Here is a 14,877-nt window from a genome sequence, read left to right as displayed (position 1 = left end):
GTCCCAATACACTTTGTTCGTTGTGCTGTCGCTAGTGGCTGGTGCTGGTTTAGTGTGAGAGAAAAACACTGTTGGCTGGTTGTAGCGAACAGAGTGATAGTGTATTGATGATGATTTCTATCCTCATTAAATGATCTGTCACCTAAGCAAAATATTGACATGGCAACATAATTAACGAAGAAAGAGAGAAAAAAATGCTAGAAATGGTTTCATGAGGAAGAAACCAAGTCTTCTCTTCACCCAATACATCAAGGAACCATAAAATCACCATTGTGGAGAAATCACCAGTTTTTAGGGGGTCCGCGCTCGCTTGTCATTGAAGGAAGAAGATAGATTTAGGAGAGAGAAAGAGAAAATATTTATTACTCAAAGACATTCTTCACTGTGGAAGATAGTTTTTATAGATAATTTTTTGTGCTATGGAAACCGTGTCAGTTTTTTCCATTGGGGCTGCCCTAAGCTGGACGAGAAAAGTTCTGTTTGGAATGATATAAGCCTGTTGGTCACAGCTCACTAATTTTGTAATTAACTTTCCTAATTGATGTTTGGTGGTTCAAAAGCTTCTTTAGTATTTTTATTCCCCAACATTGAAGATTGCGCAGATGAGCTTGTAGCTCAGTGGTACAGTATACCCAGTAGAGGTGCACAGTAAAAATTATGGGCATTTTTGCGACCGGAAACCGGTATGCTTCATCTTCAGAAAATACGAAATACGGGGGCGGGGCATCCTCCCCTTCCGGTCGCATTTTTTTTAAGAAAGCCTCACTCTTTTCGGAGGAGAATACATAACAAGAACCACCACATTTTATATCTTCACATCCAGTGCATATGCGTACATGAACTGGTATATCGGTACACTGATCCAGCGCAGATACACACACCTAGTACAAACAAGAGCAGCAAGAAACATGTACGCAGGCCGCCGTACTGCCGACAGCCACAGCGGTCCTGATATTCCGGTCCGGTGCAAACAAAAGCAAAAGCATTTCGACGATCCAATTCCACAAAACAAGCATCCACGCGAACCAAGAACATCCAAAGGATATCCACAGGAGCGACCGGCCGACGATGGCTACGGCGCCAGCCATCATTACGCCTAACTGCCGAAGCGTACCATTTCCTGCGCGTGCCGCCACGCAGCCCGCGCCACCGACGACCGTATCCTCGCATGGGTCGCCGGCGTCCACACGAGCGCGCGGGCCGGCCTGGCGGAGCGTGTTGCTGCGCGCGCGCTCCGCCGAGCAGATGTCACAGCGAACGCCCGCGCGCGCGCGGGGATGACGCCGAGGCAGGCCGAACCAGTAGAGGCGCGCGTACGTGGAAGGGACGATGGAGGAGGAGGGGATCGGAAGGGGGACAGGGTCGCTGCCGCGTCGCCGTCGCCGGAAAGGCGCCCCGCGCAACGTCCAAATCACTCCAGCGTCTTGCTCCCGGAGCGCGCGATGGCCTGCGTACGTGGCCCGTGGCCCCCCGGATCGGCAGCAACCAGCAGGCCTTGAAGGATAAGGTTTCGCTCGGGCATGTCGTCGTGGCCAGTCGTCGCCGGGGCGCGGCCGGGTATACCGTACCGGACACCAGTGTGAGCCGGCCGGCCGCGCTCAGCTCACGTGCTTGGAGTTAGTTCTCGGCTTGTCTGGAGCAGCGCGACAAGGGTGGGGGTGCATGCAATGAGCGTTGTCTCTGATGATGATAGTTTGGCCGTTGTCAGGGGCGAAGCTAGAGCCAATATAAGGGTACACCATTAGCTCTAGGTTACTTTAAAGTATATGCGCAGATTCTAATTTGGAGGGTGCATGCATCAGTGGTGCAAATTTGATTGTAACAAGTGTTTTCAAATTTTTAGTGGGTGCATTGGCACCCATAACTTCCTACCTAGCTTCGTCCCAGGCCATTGTTAATCCAGTAATCCAGGGATCCAAGATTCTCTTTTGGAAGATTATGTATTTGCGTGGTACAAGAATTTGACAATTTATCGCAATTTTCCATTGTCCACACAAGCATATACTAGCTACCAAACTATATTAATAAATTACACAATAGCAATACATAAAAGCGAATAATTTGTAAAAGTGGTCAATACATCTTACTTTTCATTTAAATTTCACCCCATGATTCTTCACAGTATTGAAAGCATCAATTATCAAATCTATCGTAATCTTCATTGCAATCTCTCTCTCAATATAGAGTACCGAGCAATTTCTTAAAAAATTCAACTTCCATTTTATTTCATAGCCTTGTCTTATTAAGTTTCATTGCAGAAAATACGCGCTCTTTAGTTGCAGTTGAAACCGGTAAAGTAACAATAAGGCGAATCAACCTACAAATGAAAAATGAAATATTACTATTTGACGTTGTAATTTTCTGGTCAAGTAACTGTGAAGGAACCGCCAAATTAAAACTCTAAATTAAGCGTAATGACCGTCATTTGAACACATCGGGCGCATTAGCTTAATGGTTTAATTTGGCGATCCTTTCTCAACCCACGAGCCGATCGAAACAACACCGGAAGTCCCACGCGAAGGCGGACGCAGATGGTACAAGCACGACAAAATACTTGAAAATAAACAAGAGTGACATACGATATTAACAAAGAGTTTTACAAACCAAGTTCAAATACACCAATAGTTTACATAATCTACATAAACTAAATAGTTTACAAACTATACAATAGGGTAGCCAAGTTCAAATAGAAAAGAACCTACAACTACGCTAGTGTTCTGCCTCTTCTCAACCGGTCAGACCAGTTCATCCAACCGGTCAGACCGGTCTGCATGGGAACTCTACGTAGACACCGGTCAGACCGGTCCCACCGACCGGTCAGACCGGTCTGAACAGACAAAGAAGCTGCACACATCGCCCACACGCGTGCAACTCGCCAAATCCCTAATCTAGGGGTCTCGCTCCACCACTTCCCACCCTCTGCATCTCGATGGATGAACTTAACACAGCAGGGGCAGAAGTCAACATCCAGATGGCCTGAAATGATTGTGGCAACAAACCATGAGTATACTAATACTCAGATAGGCTTACCCGACCAGTGGGTATAACTTAGCCCACATATCTAGACATGCAAGTCATTTGGCTGGTGGTTTATTTTGCAGAAAAGTATCTAAAAGTGGATGCTTATTTTTAATATTTTAGCTCCAGGTTCTATATAGATTAACCTCAATCTAATATTTGCACAATTCAACTATTGCACACAAGGTGAAGCAATCATAATAATTCAAGGTGTTCAACGTTATATATATATATATATATATATATATATATATATATATATATATATATATATATATATATATATATATAATTCACCATCTAATATTTTGCTACGATGCAGCAAAGAGATCAAGGCCCTCATATCTGCAAGACACGGCGAATCGATTTGATTTAACCTTGCAAGGTAGACCTAACCAACACGGCACGCGTAGGCCCCGTCGGACCCCACGCACCAACCTTTCCTTGTGTCTGCTGCTCAGTGCTAGGGTGAATTGGGCCTTGGGCCGGCTCCTCACGATCCTCCTGTTGCAGGGCTTGCCCCTGTGGCTCCTGTGGCTCCGCAACCACCTCGTACACAATTTCCTCCGCCGCGGCTGCTACACGTATGCATATGCATATGACATGAGAGAATGAATGCATGATTTGCAAAAATTATAAGTAATCAGTAACCCAATTAATTTCTAACTATTTACATTAGCAACCCCTTATTAACCTCTCTCAGCCACTGCCACACCGGTCAGACCGGTACCCCATACCGGTCAGACCGGTCACTCCCAACCCAATCACGATACCGGTCAGACCGGTCCTGCCCAGACCTAGCTCCAAGAACTAAATCTTTGCTGCGCCACAACCGACCCACCAAAGTTGAAACCCTTCTAGGGACTAGTTCAGGGATATTTTTGGACATTTTTTACCAGAGGAAATCACCTAAGATCATCTAGAAATGGAGATCGATCCAAACCAAGCAAAAATACCTTGAGTGAGTCTTTCCCCCGTGGAGAGCTTGAATCCACTACACACTAGGGAAGGAATCGAGGAGATGAAGCTTCCCGACGCCGATTCGATCCGTTCTAGGCCTTGGAATCAAATGGAGAGGGAGGATTTGGGGATTAGGGTTTGGGAAAGAAAAATGAGAGGGAGAGAGCTCAGTAGGTGAGCTGACCACGGGAATGAGGGAGTTGGTGAGGAAGGGAGTGAGAGAGTGGTTTAAATGTTGTGGGGCCCCAAAAACGGTTAACCCAGGTTCAACCGGTCAGACCGGTTGCTCCGACCGGTCAGACCGGTCCCACCTTGGCTGACAGGAGTAGTTTTGATTTGTTGCTTTGTTGCGTAAGTTTGAATCTAATGACCATGATTAAGTTAACTACAGAGGATTAACACTTGTAGTGTTACAGTAACCAAGTATCTAATACAAAATAAGAGCATACCTGTGAATTAAATGATAATCATCTGCTTCTTTTAGTTTCTACAAGTCGACGACAAAAATCAGCTACACTTGTCAAATTTTAAAACTTTGGATTGGTAAGTACATCAAGTTCATAGTGACGTAGTGATTGGTAAGTACATCAAGTTCATAGTGACGTAGTTGACATCTCAGGTTGGCTCTCTCTTGTTTTAAAAAATCAGCAGGATAGAACTCTGAAGCTAGAGAGAACACTTTATCAATGTTGAATGAACTGAATTGATCACTTTTGGATCCAAAGATGTACACAAATTGAGAAGTGTTGTTGCTTATTCACTGAATCTATTCTACTCTTTTCTTGTTGATCTATTGCAACAGTGAAGATATCATATCTATATATAATGATGCTCAATTGTAATCTCATTGGGTGCCCGAGATCTAATGAAATCTGCATATAAGTCTTTCATATCTCGACAAACAATCCCTTGTTTAAAACAAAAAGATGTCACATCACTAATAAGCTTGTTCCAACCTTAGTCACTTAACTCCTGAATCAATCTTTTTGTGGTGGCTACATCATCCATAGCATTCACAATATCTTGTGACTTGTGCTCCAACTTTCTGCAAAGTATGTCTGTAGTTCCCATAAGTTCTTTCATAACATGCAAAATAAATACAAAATCAAATATCATCATCAATGTAATAGCACTAGTAGCCTTACTTCTAACTGAAGCCTTAGTCCCTCGGTGTTTTGTATTAGCAACATCCTTGAGCACTAAATGTAGATTTGTACAACCCTAAAAGGCTTCAAATAAAGTCATAATGAGAGCTCCACCTATTACACCTTCCTACTTTAAAGTTCCAATTTGGTTAGCTCCACTTCCAGTTTCAACCTCAGCTCAATAAGATTTTCCATTTCAGCTAGTTGGTAGGCGCGCAGGTCATCATTTCTCTTACTAGAAGACACAACAGTGTTGACAGCAAAACTAAGATCATAAAAAAATTAGAAACCTCTGGCACTTCGTTAGAGCAACTCCAATGTAGCTAAATCCATTTGGCTTGCTAAATTTGGATAAGATGGAGTAAAAACCCTCTTCCAACAGACTCTTCATTTTACTCCCCTCGGTATCACTCTTGCTATCTTCACCCCTCATCTCGCTTTTCTCCCCGAGCGCAGCGGCTCGCCATCCGCTCCCCCGCGCTCGCTGCACCCGCTCCCGCTCCCACGTTTCAAGGCCGCCACTGCCCCTTCGCGCCGCCCCGGCCCCCTCACGGCGGCACAACCCCTCCCGCGATGGTGCCCGGGGAGCTCGCAGCCGTCGGCTCCTCCATGGAACCTGCACCTCGCTCCTCTGGATGGGTGTGGTAGAGGAGCTCGCAGTGGTGGATGCTCCGCACCTGGAGCAGCTCATCCTCTGAAACACGATTGATGATTATTAGATTGGTGATTATTATTAGCATATGGTACTCAAGATTGATGGTGCACCCGAGCTGCGTGTGATTGGCCGCTTGGATCCACGACTTCACCAGGGGGTCTATGACTCGCAGCGGCGCCCGAAGAGCTTGCAGCCGCCAGCCGACGGAGGGAGCTCTCGGCCCCTCGTGCCGGCGCAGCCCCCTCCCCTTCTCCCGTTGAGGAGCAGGGGGTGTGGCGAGGGGAGGAGCTGGAGGTGCGGCGAGCAGGAGGAGCAGAGGAGGGTGGCAACGCGGTGGGGTGCTCGCGAAGAAGGGGATGGAATGGGGTAGGGGATGGATGGAGAAGCTGTTGGAATTCTCACCTTTTAGATAGCTAAATGGCTAGCTAAATGGGATTTGGCTAATGTGATTTGGAGAAGCTCTTGGAGATGGTCTTAGATGCAGCAATAATTGTTAATTGTAATTGACGAGCAAAACAATGGACATAATATGTATAAGGACAATCTGCAAGAAATTTTGCTTGTAGTCTATTCCACTCACCATGCATGTTACTAGCACCATCACACCCTTTGTCGGTGTTTTACCGGCGGGTTCTCCGAGGTATACCCCGAGGAGAGTTGTTGTAGGTAGGGACTCGCCGAGACCAGAACGTGATGGTGCAAGGAACACAAAGATTTAGACTGGTTCGGGCCGCCGGAGCGTAATACCCTACATCCTATGTGGTTGTTTGTATTGCCTTAGGTGTTGTTCGATGTGTATCGTCTGCTTTGAAGGAGTCCCTGCCCGCCCTTATATATTCTAGGGGGACATGGTTATATGGAAAGTCCTAGTCGAGTACTATTAAAGTCCTAATCTGATGATGTCGGCTAGTTTCCTTGTACATCAACTAGTCCTACTGTTATTCGAATAGTTACAATGGAGGTAGGGCATATCCATGTGCTACTCCCTACTCTAGAATATTCCACGCCTATGAGCAGTCCCGCTGCCCCGAGTCTAACACCCTTGTCCTCAAATATTTTGAACATCCAATTTATATCTAGATAACAAAGAGAATAACTATTTCTCAAGTTGCATATGTTGTATCATTAACATGAGTAATATCAAGAAAACGTTCCCGAATGAAACCTTTTTCGTTAGCAAAAAGAAAAACAAGTGACATTTGTTCTCTAGCAGATTCATCACTAGATTTATGAACAATCAAGAAAAAATTTGCATAACTAGTCTGATCATGAATTAACTTTTGAATTTTAGAAGACATTATAACAATGATTTCTTTCTAAATCAGTGGTGAGGTATACTTTGCATTATCTGGAGCATTACCTAGAACAATTTCCTTGACCTCATCATCATATTCAGCTAGAAGTTTTACCATGTCAAGAAAATTACCTGGGTTCTTTGAATCCTTAGATTCATCATGTCCATGGAAAGCACAAGCTTGGAATGCTAACCACCGGACTGTGTCAATTGTTATTCTTAGTCGAAGCCTATTCCGCTTGACATCTTCAGTTGATCGCTTCACCACCACCTTTTTAAGTTGTCCACTTGGTTGATTTTTCAAATTATAATAGCATGTAGCATTGTAACTATGAGCAGAGTTACTATCTTTTTCCATGTGAGATATGAACGCACAATCCTTTCCTTTTACTTTTTTAATGAATTGAAACCCTTCACTGTAAACACATTTGATCCTGCCTTTCCTGATGGTTTCTTAGAAAATAAATAGCAAGAAAAGCAAAATGCCGCTTCTATTGGAGGAGAGTATTCTAACCAAGGCAACTCTTTGAACAATGTGATTGAAAGCAATGTCGATGAGACTTGGGACCAGAATGTGGGTACTTACCCATCATAAATTAGAATGGGCCATGCGTATTTTCTGTGATATTGATCTTGTTCGTCAAGAGGATATCCCAAATTTGACAACTAGACTAGTATGTGAATGTACTCAAAGTGATAAGTAATTATGCGAACATACACACGGTGGTATACTGATGATGAGAGTAGCTACACACGAGTGTAGAAAAAACTCGTCATATATAGAGGCTTTGTCGTATCTCAAAGAGGCTATAAAGAGGGTTGCGGGAGCACCTTCATGGTTGTCATCTCCAGCGACGTGGTGTTCAAGCCACATTTCGACTGTGTTCTACACGTATTAGGAATTTGAGATGTTTGCTCGGGTTGTTTACTTTGCCGTACCTCGGATTAACTGATTATTTGTTCAGATTATATTTGACCTCCTTTCTACATCCTTGAGAAAATTGCGATAGGTAGGTGTTATCGCCATAAATTAATAGGGTTAATTTATGGGCCGAAAGCAAGATGAGCTTAAAGCAGAAGATTAAGAAGGCTTGTAAATCGGCTCCTGCGTGAGTATTTGGGCCACATGGGCCATGTATCTTTAGATTTAATTCAAGATTAGAGATAGAGTCCGATCGGGACAAGATTAGTTTAGATTGTTTCCCAAGTCTCCGGACTATAAATATGTACCCTATGTTATTCATGAAAAGAACGTCATCACGTCTCGCAAACAACAATCTCGGCACATCGCCACCCCTAACCTTAGGGTTTCAACCAAGTAAGCGCCATGCTGCCCTGATCGCTTCTTGCGATCAGGGCAGCGTTGTTCTTACTTTTACCTTGGTATTACTTGTACTGAAGCGTTTTTGATGGCGAGTAATGCTAGTTATCTTGATGTTCGTAGCATGGCTTTTAGTAGATCTGTCGTGCTTTGTTTCTTATCATCTACGAACATCATGTTGTCTTTACGCAGTCACGTTTCAATCTTATGCTAGTTCTTGTTGCATAGAATTAGTTGCACAGAGACAACACCCTGCTTCTTTTATGTCTAGTAGATCTAATCTATTACGGTTTGCTCTTATCTCTAAGAGTTGGCGTAATATCTGCTAGGTTAGGCCTTGCAAACGGGTTGGATGATCCGGTGGTGTACTAGATGCTTTATCTTAGCCTTAATAGGGATTGTTCCGGGAATCGGCTCTTGCTAGTTCTTAGGCCTCTGTTTTGGGTTATGATTTAGTTATCTGTTATGTTCATTAGGCCTAGTCACGTGTAGGATGTTCCGATCTAACAGTGAAGCTTTTACCGTCGTGGATTAGATTAGTTAGATTTAATTGAAGCAGCTTTATATTTATTTGCTTTATTTATCAATATCCGGATGCAAACAGATCCAATCTGACACCGGGACTCGATTGGCTCTTTAAAGACGATGCAAGAGTCGTCCCGGGGAGCCGACCACGGCTCGGACTTATGTTTCCACGTGTTTGTGTTTGCAGGCAGATCGTTACAAACACATTTGCACCTTTCTGATCGGGTATAGGTCAGGTGGCACGCCCGACTTTCTACGGAATCTCCGGGCGCGTGACGGAATTGCGGGCCGTCGACGAGGGAGCAGTGCCTGCCAGCGCCCCGGCGACCTCCCAGCTCTTCGTGTTGCCTGTCGCTGCTCGCCGGTGGGTTTCGACTGACAACACATTCTGGCATGCCCGGTGGGACCCTCATCAACAACAACGCCCACCACAGAGATGACAGGAGCTCAGGACCAAGCATCGGTTCTACCGGTCACCAAACCTGTCACGTATGAAGAGCTGACTACAGAGCACAAGCAAAAATACGATGAGGTCAAAGCTCAGTTCGAAGCCGATCTCATCGGCTCTTTTGAGAGGACCCGCAACCATGGCATCAGGTGGAAGGGGTTCTCACCAGAGGGCGTTCTCGACAATGTTGATCTGTCCGTGCCTTCAGAGGAGCGTACCAGGGCCCTACGTCAGGAGATGAACTACATGGTGGCTCATGCGCTTCATCGGCACTTAGAGAGCCTGGTGAACGAGCTCGAGCGCATGGCATATCACGTCGTCCAGGAGGTGATCAAGAACCAGTACTCCCCGTCAGGACCAGTCTTGGGGAGTCACAGGGGGAAGCTGCACTACAAACCAGGCCACCAGTGTCCTACTCGCTCGCGGTAGTAGCACAGCAGAGTTCGCCGATCTACGTCGTCCACAAGATCGGTGGTGACCCCGGAGAAGGCCAGTTCCTCACTGAGCCACCCAAGGAGATCACGCACGGCTACACGTGCGCCTACATCCCTGACAGCGTCAATCCAACACGCTCGGTGCAGTTGGTAAACCCAGGAGCTTCTGGAGCTGACGCGGAGAAACAAGCGTGGCTGGCAAAGTACGCTAATGGGCCGAGTGCTGAGCCATCGGCCCCAGGAGTTCTTAGTGTGGAGCAGGTCAGTGCAATACTAAGAGACCAGTTCGGCATCCTGCCTAAGAGAAAAACGATCGGTTATTCCAAGCCGTATCCAAGTGACTATGACTTGATCCCATTGCCACCCAAGTATCGGCTCCCTGAGTTCACCAAGTTCAACGGGTCAGAAGGAGCCAGCTCCATTGAGCATGTGAGCCGATACTTAACGCAGCTTGGGATGGTTTCAGTATCGGATCCGCTGAGGGTCTGTTTCTTCGGCCAATATCTTACAGGCCCAGCTTTTGGATGGTACGCGTCGTTGGCTCCGGATTCGATTCGAACTTGGAGGCAGCTGGAAGATCAGTTCCATACCCAGTATCACTCAGAGGCTGCTGAAGCCGGGATCGTCGACCTCGCCCAAGTCAGGCAGAAGCGAGGAGAGACTGTGTCAGAATACATACAGCGCTTCAGAGAGGTCAAGAACTGATACTACTCATCGCACATTACAGAGAAGGAGGCAGTCGATTTGGCTGTTCTGGGACTCGCTAAGCCGATCAAGGATACGGCTTTTCAGTTGGAATTCACCTCCCTGGCACACATGGTGTAGAAGCTTACGACATATGAACTTTACCATCCTGAGTTGTACCAGGACAAGTTCAAGCACCATGTAAACATGGCCCAGGCGGATGAATCTGATGACTCAGGCGAGGAGCAAGAAGTGGCCGTGGCAGAGTGGACTCGGGGGGGCAAACCCTGTCCCGTGCAAGTGGGTCAAACAACAGGGGCTTGTGAAGGGCTTCGACTTCGACGTGACCAAAGCAGAGCAGATATTTGATCTGCTCCTCAAGGAGAAGCAGTTAAAGCTCCCAGAGAATCACAAGCTACCGACGGCACAAGAGCTGCAGGAAAGACTGTACTGCAAATAGCACCACTCGTTCACTCATGCCACGGGTGAATGCAAGGAGCTGCGTCGTCAGATTCAATCGGCTATCGAGCAAGGCCGATTAATCCTGGCCCAACACACGATAAAGGTTGACACGAAGCCCTTCCCGCAAGTCAACGTGGTAGAGTTGTCAAACTTCACTCCTACGGGCCAGAATTTTTCATTCCAGATCAACATGGCGGGGACTGTACGCCGTCGTGTTGAGCAAAGGAGAGAGGCCGTTTCTAGCAAACGGCCCCATGATCAGAATGAGCCAGGGCGACAGCATATTACTGAAGAGCAAGTGCGTCACATCCGTAATCAGTTTCCTGCTTCCAATCGGCTTCTGGAAAAGTACCAGTACCAGTACAAGTTGCGCCGCCGATACGAATCGGAGGAAGATGAGTACGAGCACCGCACAGGAAGGACACTGGGGAGACGCCAGGCTATACGCGACCACTGGCATTGCCCGTTCTTCAGGTACTGTTGGAATTCCGGCATGAGCCGATTGCCTACTATAGATGATTGCTGGGAGTGCAGGCCTCGAGGACGCCAGCAGGACGAGACATCGGTGTTCCAGCGCTTAGGGCCCAGAACACGTCATGATGACCGTGTGAGGCGGCCATCCGGGGGTGATTCCGAGCCAGAAGAAGAAGACAAGTGTCATCGCCCACGGTGGTGTCCTGACGGGCTTAATCGCTTGCAGAAGCGCAGAGTGCAGCGCTTGCGCAATCTCGAAGAAGCAGAAGCAAAGTACCTCGACGTGCTGAGGAAGGCATGTCCGGATCTCACGGATCAAGTCAGGCGACCGCGAAGGGTGGAAAGGCGCCCTCCAAGAAAAGAGTGGCGCCCCAAGCAGACAAAAGCCGATGAGAAGCCATCGGCTGATGTGAACATGGTGTTCGTGCTCCCATCAGAGTTTCGGGCACCCCAACCAGAGAATTTGCCTGTTGCACAGTTGGATCTTGGTCCCCAGCCGATCATCTTCGAGAAGCCAAAGGAAAAAAGCTACAAACATTTGAAGGGGCTGTATCTCAAGGGCTTCGTCAACGGCAAACCCGTTAACAGAATGCTGGTTGACACCGATGCTGCAGTCAACCTGATGCCATATTCAGTGCTGCGCCGGTTGGGGCGTTCTTCTGCCGACCTAATCAAGACCAATGTGATGCTCAATGACTTCAACGGACAACCATCAGAGGCAATGGGGGTTCTTAATGTGGAGTTGACAGTGGGCCGCAAGACGATTCCGACTTCGTTCTTCATCGTCAACAGCAAGAGTACTTACACGGTATTGCTTGGGAGGGATTGGATTCATGCCAACTGTTGTATCCCTTACACAATGCACCAGTATCTCGTCCAATAGGATGGCGATGAAGTGGAGGTGGTCCGTGCAGATGACTCCAGCGAGGTCTCGCTCGCAGACATGAATGCCTGGGATGCGGAAGGACAAGAGCCGATCTCAGGGATCGCCTTGGAAGATTGTGATCGGATCGAAGCGACAAAAAACGGACTGAGGCTGGTCTTATCCACTGGCCTCACAGAGTAGACGCATCCTGGCATGCTATGGGGTGTAATAGAGATAGAGAGGCCGGTCCCAGCGACCGGCCCCAAAAAATAGAAAAATCCTGTTTGGGGTCGGAATTCTTACATCATGTACATACGATGGCCTGCTCTGGCAGTTGGCCACTCATCGACTATTTGGTTACGAATGATAATGGAAGTGTAGAAGCGGCCAGCCCGTGCGGTTGGCCAAATAATTTTTCTTGTCATCTCCCTGTGTTTGCTGCCGACCTTGTCGATAACGAAGACTCGCCTGCGTTCGCAGCTGGCTTTTCAGACGACGGCAAGCTAGGATACGGGTTCACGTCAGCTGACGATTTGGAAGAGGTTGACATCGGTCCTGGGGATAAGCCACGGCCGACATTTATCAGCAAGAAGTTGGATCCGGTCTTACGTGAGGAGATGATTGCACTGCTGAAAGAGTACCGGGATTGTTTTGCATGGGACTACACTGAGATGCCCGGTCTAGATAGAAGCATCATCGAGCATCGGCTCTAGCTCAAGAAAGGGTTTCGGCCGTTTCAGCAACGAGCACGTCAGATGAAGGCCGAAGTCCTAGAGGAAGTCAAGAAAGAGGTGGAGAAGATGTTGGATGCTGGGTTCATCAGGCCGTGCCGGTATGCAGAATGGATCTCTAGCGTGGTACTGGTGCAAAAGAAGGATGGCCGATGGCGTGTCTGCGTCGATTTTAGAGATCTCAACAGAGCGACGCCAAAGGACAAATACCCGATGCCTGTTGCAGAGACATTGATCAACGCAGCGCTGGCCACAAAATGATGAGCTTTATGGATGGTAATGCCGGGTACAACCAGATCTTCATGGCCCCAAAAGACGTGAACAAGACCGCGTTTAGAGTACCAGGCGCAGTCGGCTTGTTCGAATATTTGGTTATGACCTTTGGACTGAAGAATGCCGGTGCAACGTACCAACGTGCTATGAATTACATTTTTCATGATCTCATCGGCAAATTGGTAGAAATTTATATTGATGATGTCGTGGTCAAATCCAAATCAGCTGGGGAGCACCTAGAAGATCTGCGTCAAGTTTGGAGTGGACTCGAAGGTTTGGGCTCAAGATGAACCCAAAGAAGTGCGCTTTTGGCGTATCGGCCGGTCAATTTCTGGGATTCCTGGTGCATGAATGGGGAATCGAGATCGGCCTGAAGAGTCAAGAAGCTGTGAAGACGATGAAGCCACCTACTACGAAGAAAGAGTTGCAGAAGCTCATCGGTAAAATTAATTTTGTCAGACGATTTATTTCTAATCTGTCTGGGCGCATCGAACCGTTCATGGGTTTGGTGAAGATCAAATCCGATGATGAGTTTCCCTGGGGGGCAGAACAGCAGCAAGCTTTCGATGAAATCAAAGAATATTTGTCAAAGCCTCCAGTGTTGGTTCCTCCTCAGCACGATAGGTCGTTCTATGTGTACCTGTCCGTGGGTGACACTTCCATTGCTTCAGTATTGGTTCAGAAGCAAAACGGCCAGGAGAGGGTGGTTTTCTACCTCAGCAGGCGCATGTTAGACGCCGAGACCAGGTATCCTGAAATCGAGAAGCTTTGCCTTTGCTTATTCTTTACATGTACAAAGCTTCGTCATATTTTGCTCTCGGCGGAAACAATTGTCATATGCAAATCGGATGTCATAAAGCACATGCTGTCGGCTCCTGTCCTGAAAGGCCGGCTTAGAAAATGGATGTTTGCATTGTCAGAGTTCGATATTCGGTATTAGCCTGCAAAAGCAGTCAAAGGACAGGCACTGGCGGATCTTGTTGCAGACAGGATCAGCACTGATGTTGTTGCACTATTCATTCGTGCTTGGGCCATGTTTTTTGACGGATCGGCTTGTGATGATGGGTGCGGTGTGGGAATTCTGTTGGTGTCACCTCGAGGGGCGACTTACTCCTTTTCCATCAGGATGACTGCCCCATGCACCAATAATTTGGTGGAATATGAAGCCGTTCGCAAAGGGATGGAACTGCTCCTCGAAGCTGGTGCAGAAGCAGTGGAAATTTTTGGAGATTCAAAGCTGGTGATTTCTCAGCTCACGGAAGAATATAGATGTGAGAGAGAGGCTCTTTTTCCGATATGGATGCAGTGCCGAGAGTTGATGTCACAATTCAGGTACATTAATTTCCACTGGATACGTAGGACTCTGAACAATGAAGCCAATGATTTGGCACAGATGGCTTCTGGGTACAAGGAAACGGCCGATGGAGTCGATGTGGAGGTTCAGTTTCTAGAACCCGGAGACTGGAGAGCCGATATCTTCAATTACTTGAAGGATTCAACTCAGGGGGCACCCAGGAGGATAAGACTCAAGGCTATGAAGTATGTTCTGATAGGGGATGACATGTTCTACAGGACCTTGGAATGACTA

This window comes from Panicum virgatum, chromosome 5K (genome assembly GCF_016808335.1).
Source record: "Panicum virgatum strain AP13 chromosome 5K, P.virgatum_v5, whole genome shotgun sequence".
NCBI lineage: Eukaryota > Viridiplantae > Streptophyta > Magnoliopsida > Poales > Poaceae > Panicum > Panicum virgatum.
Note: the sequence above shows the minus strand (reverse complement) of the source record.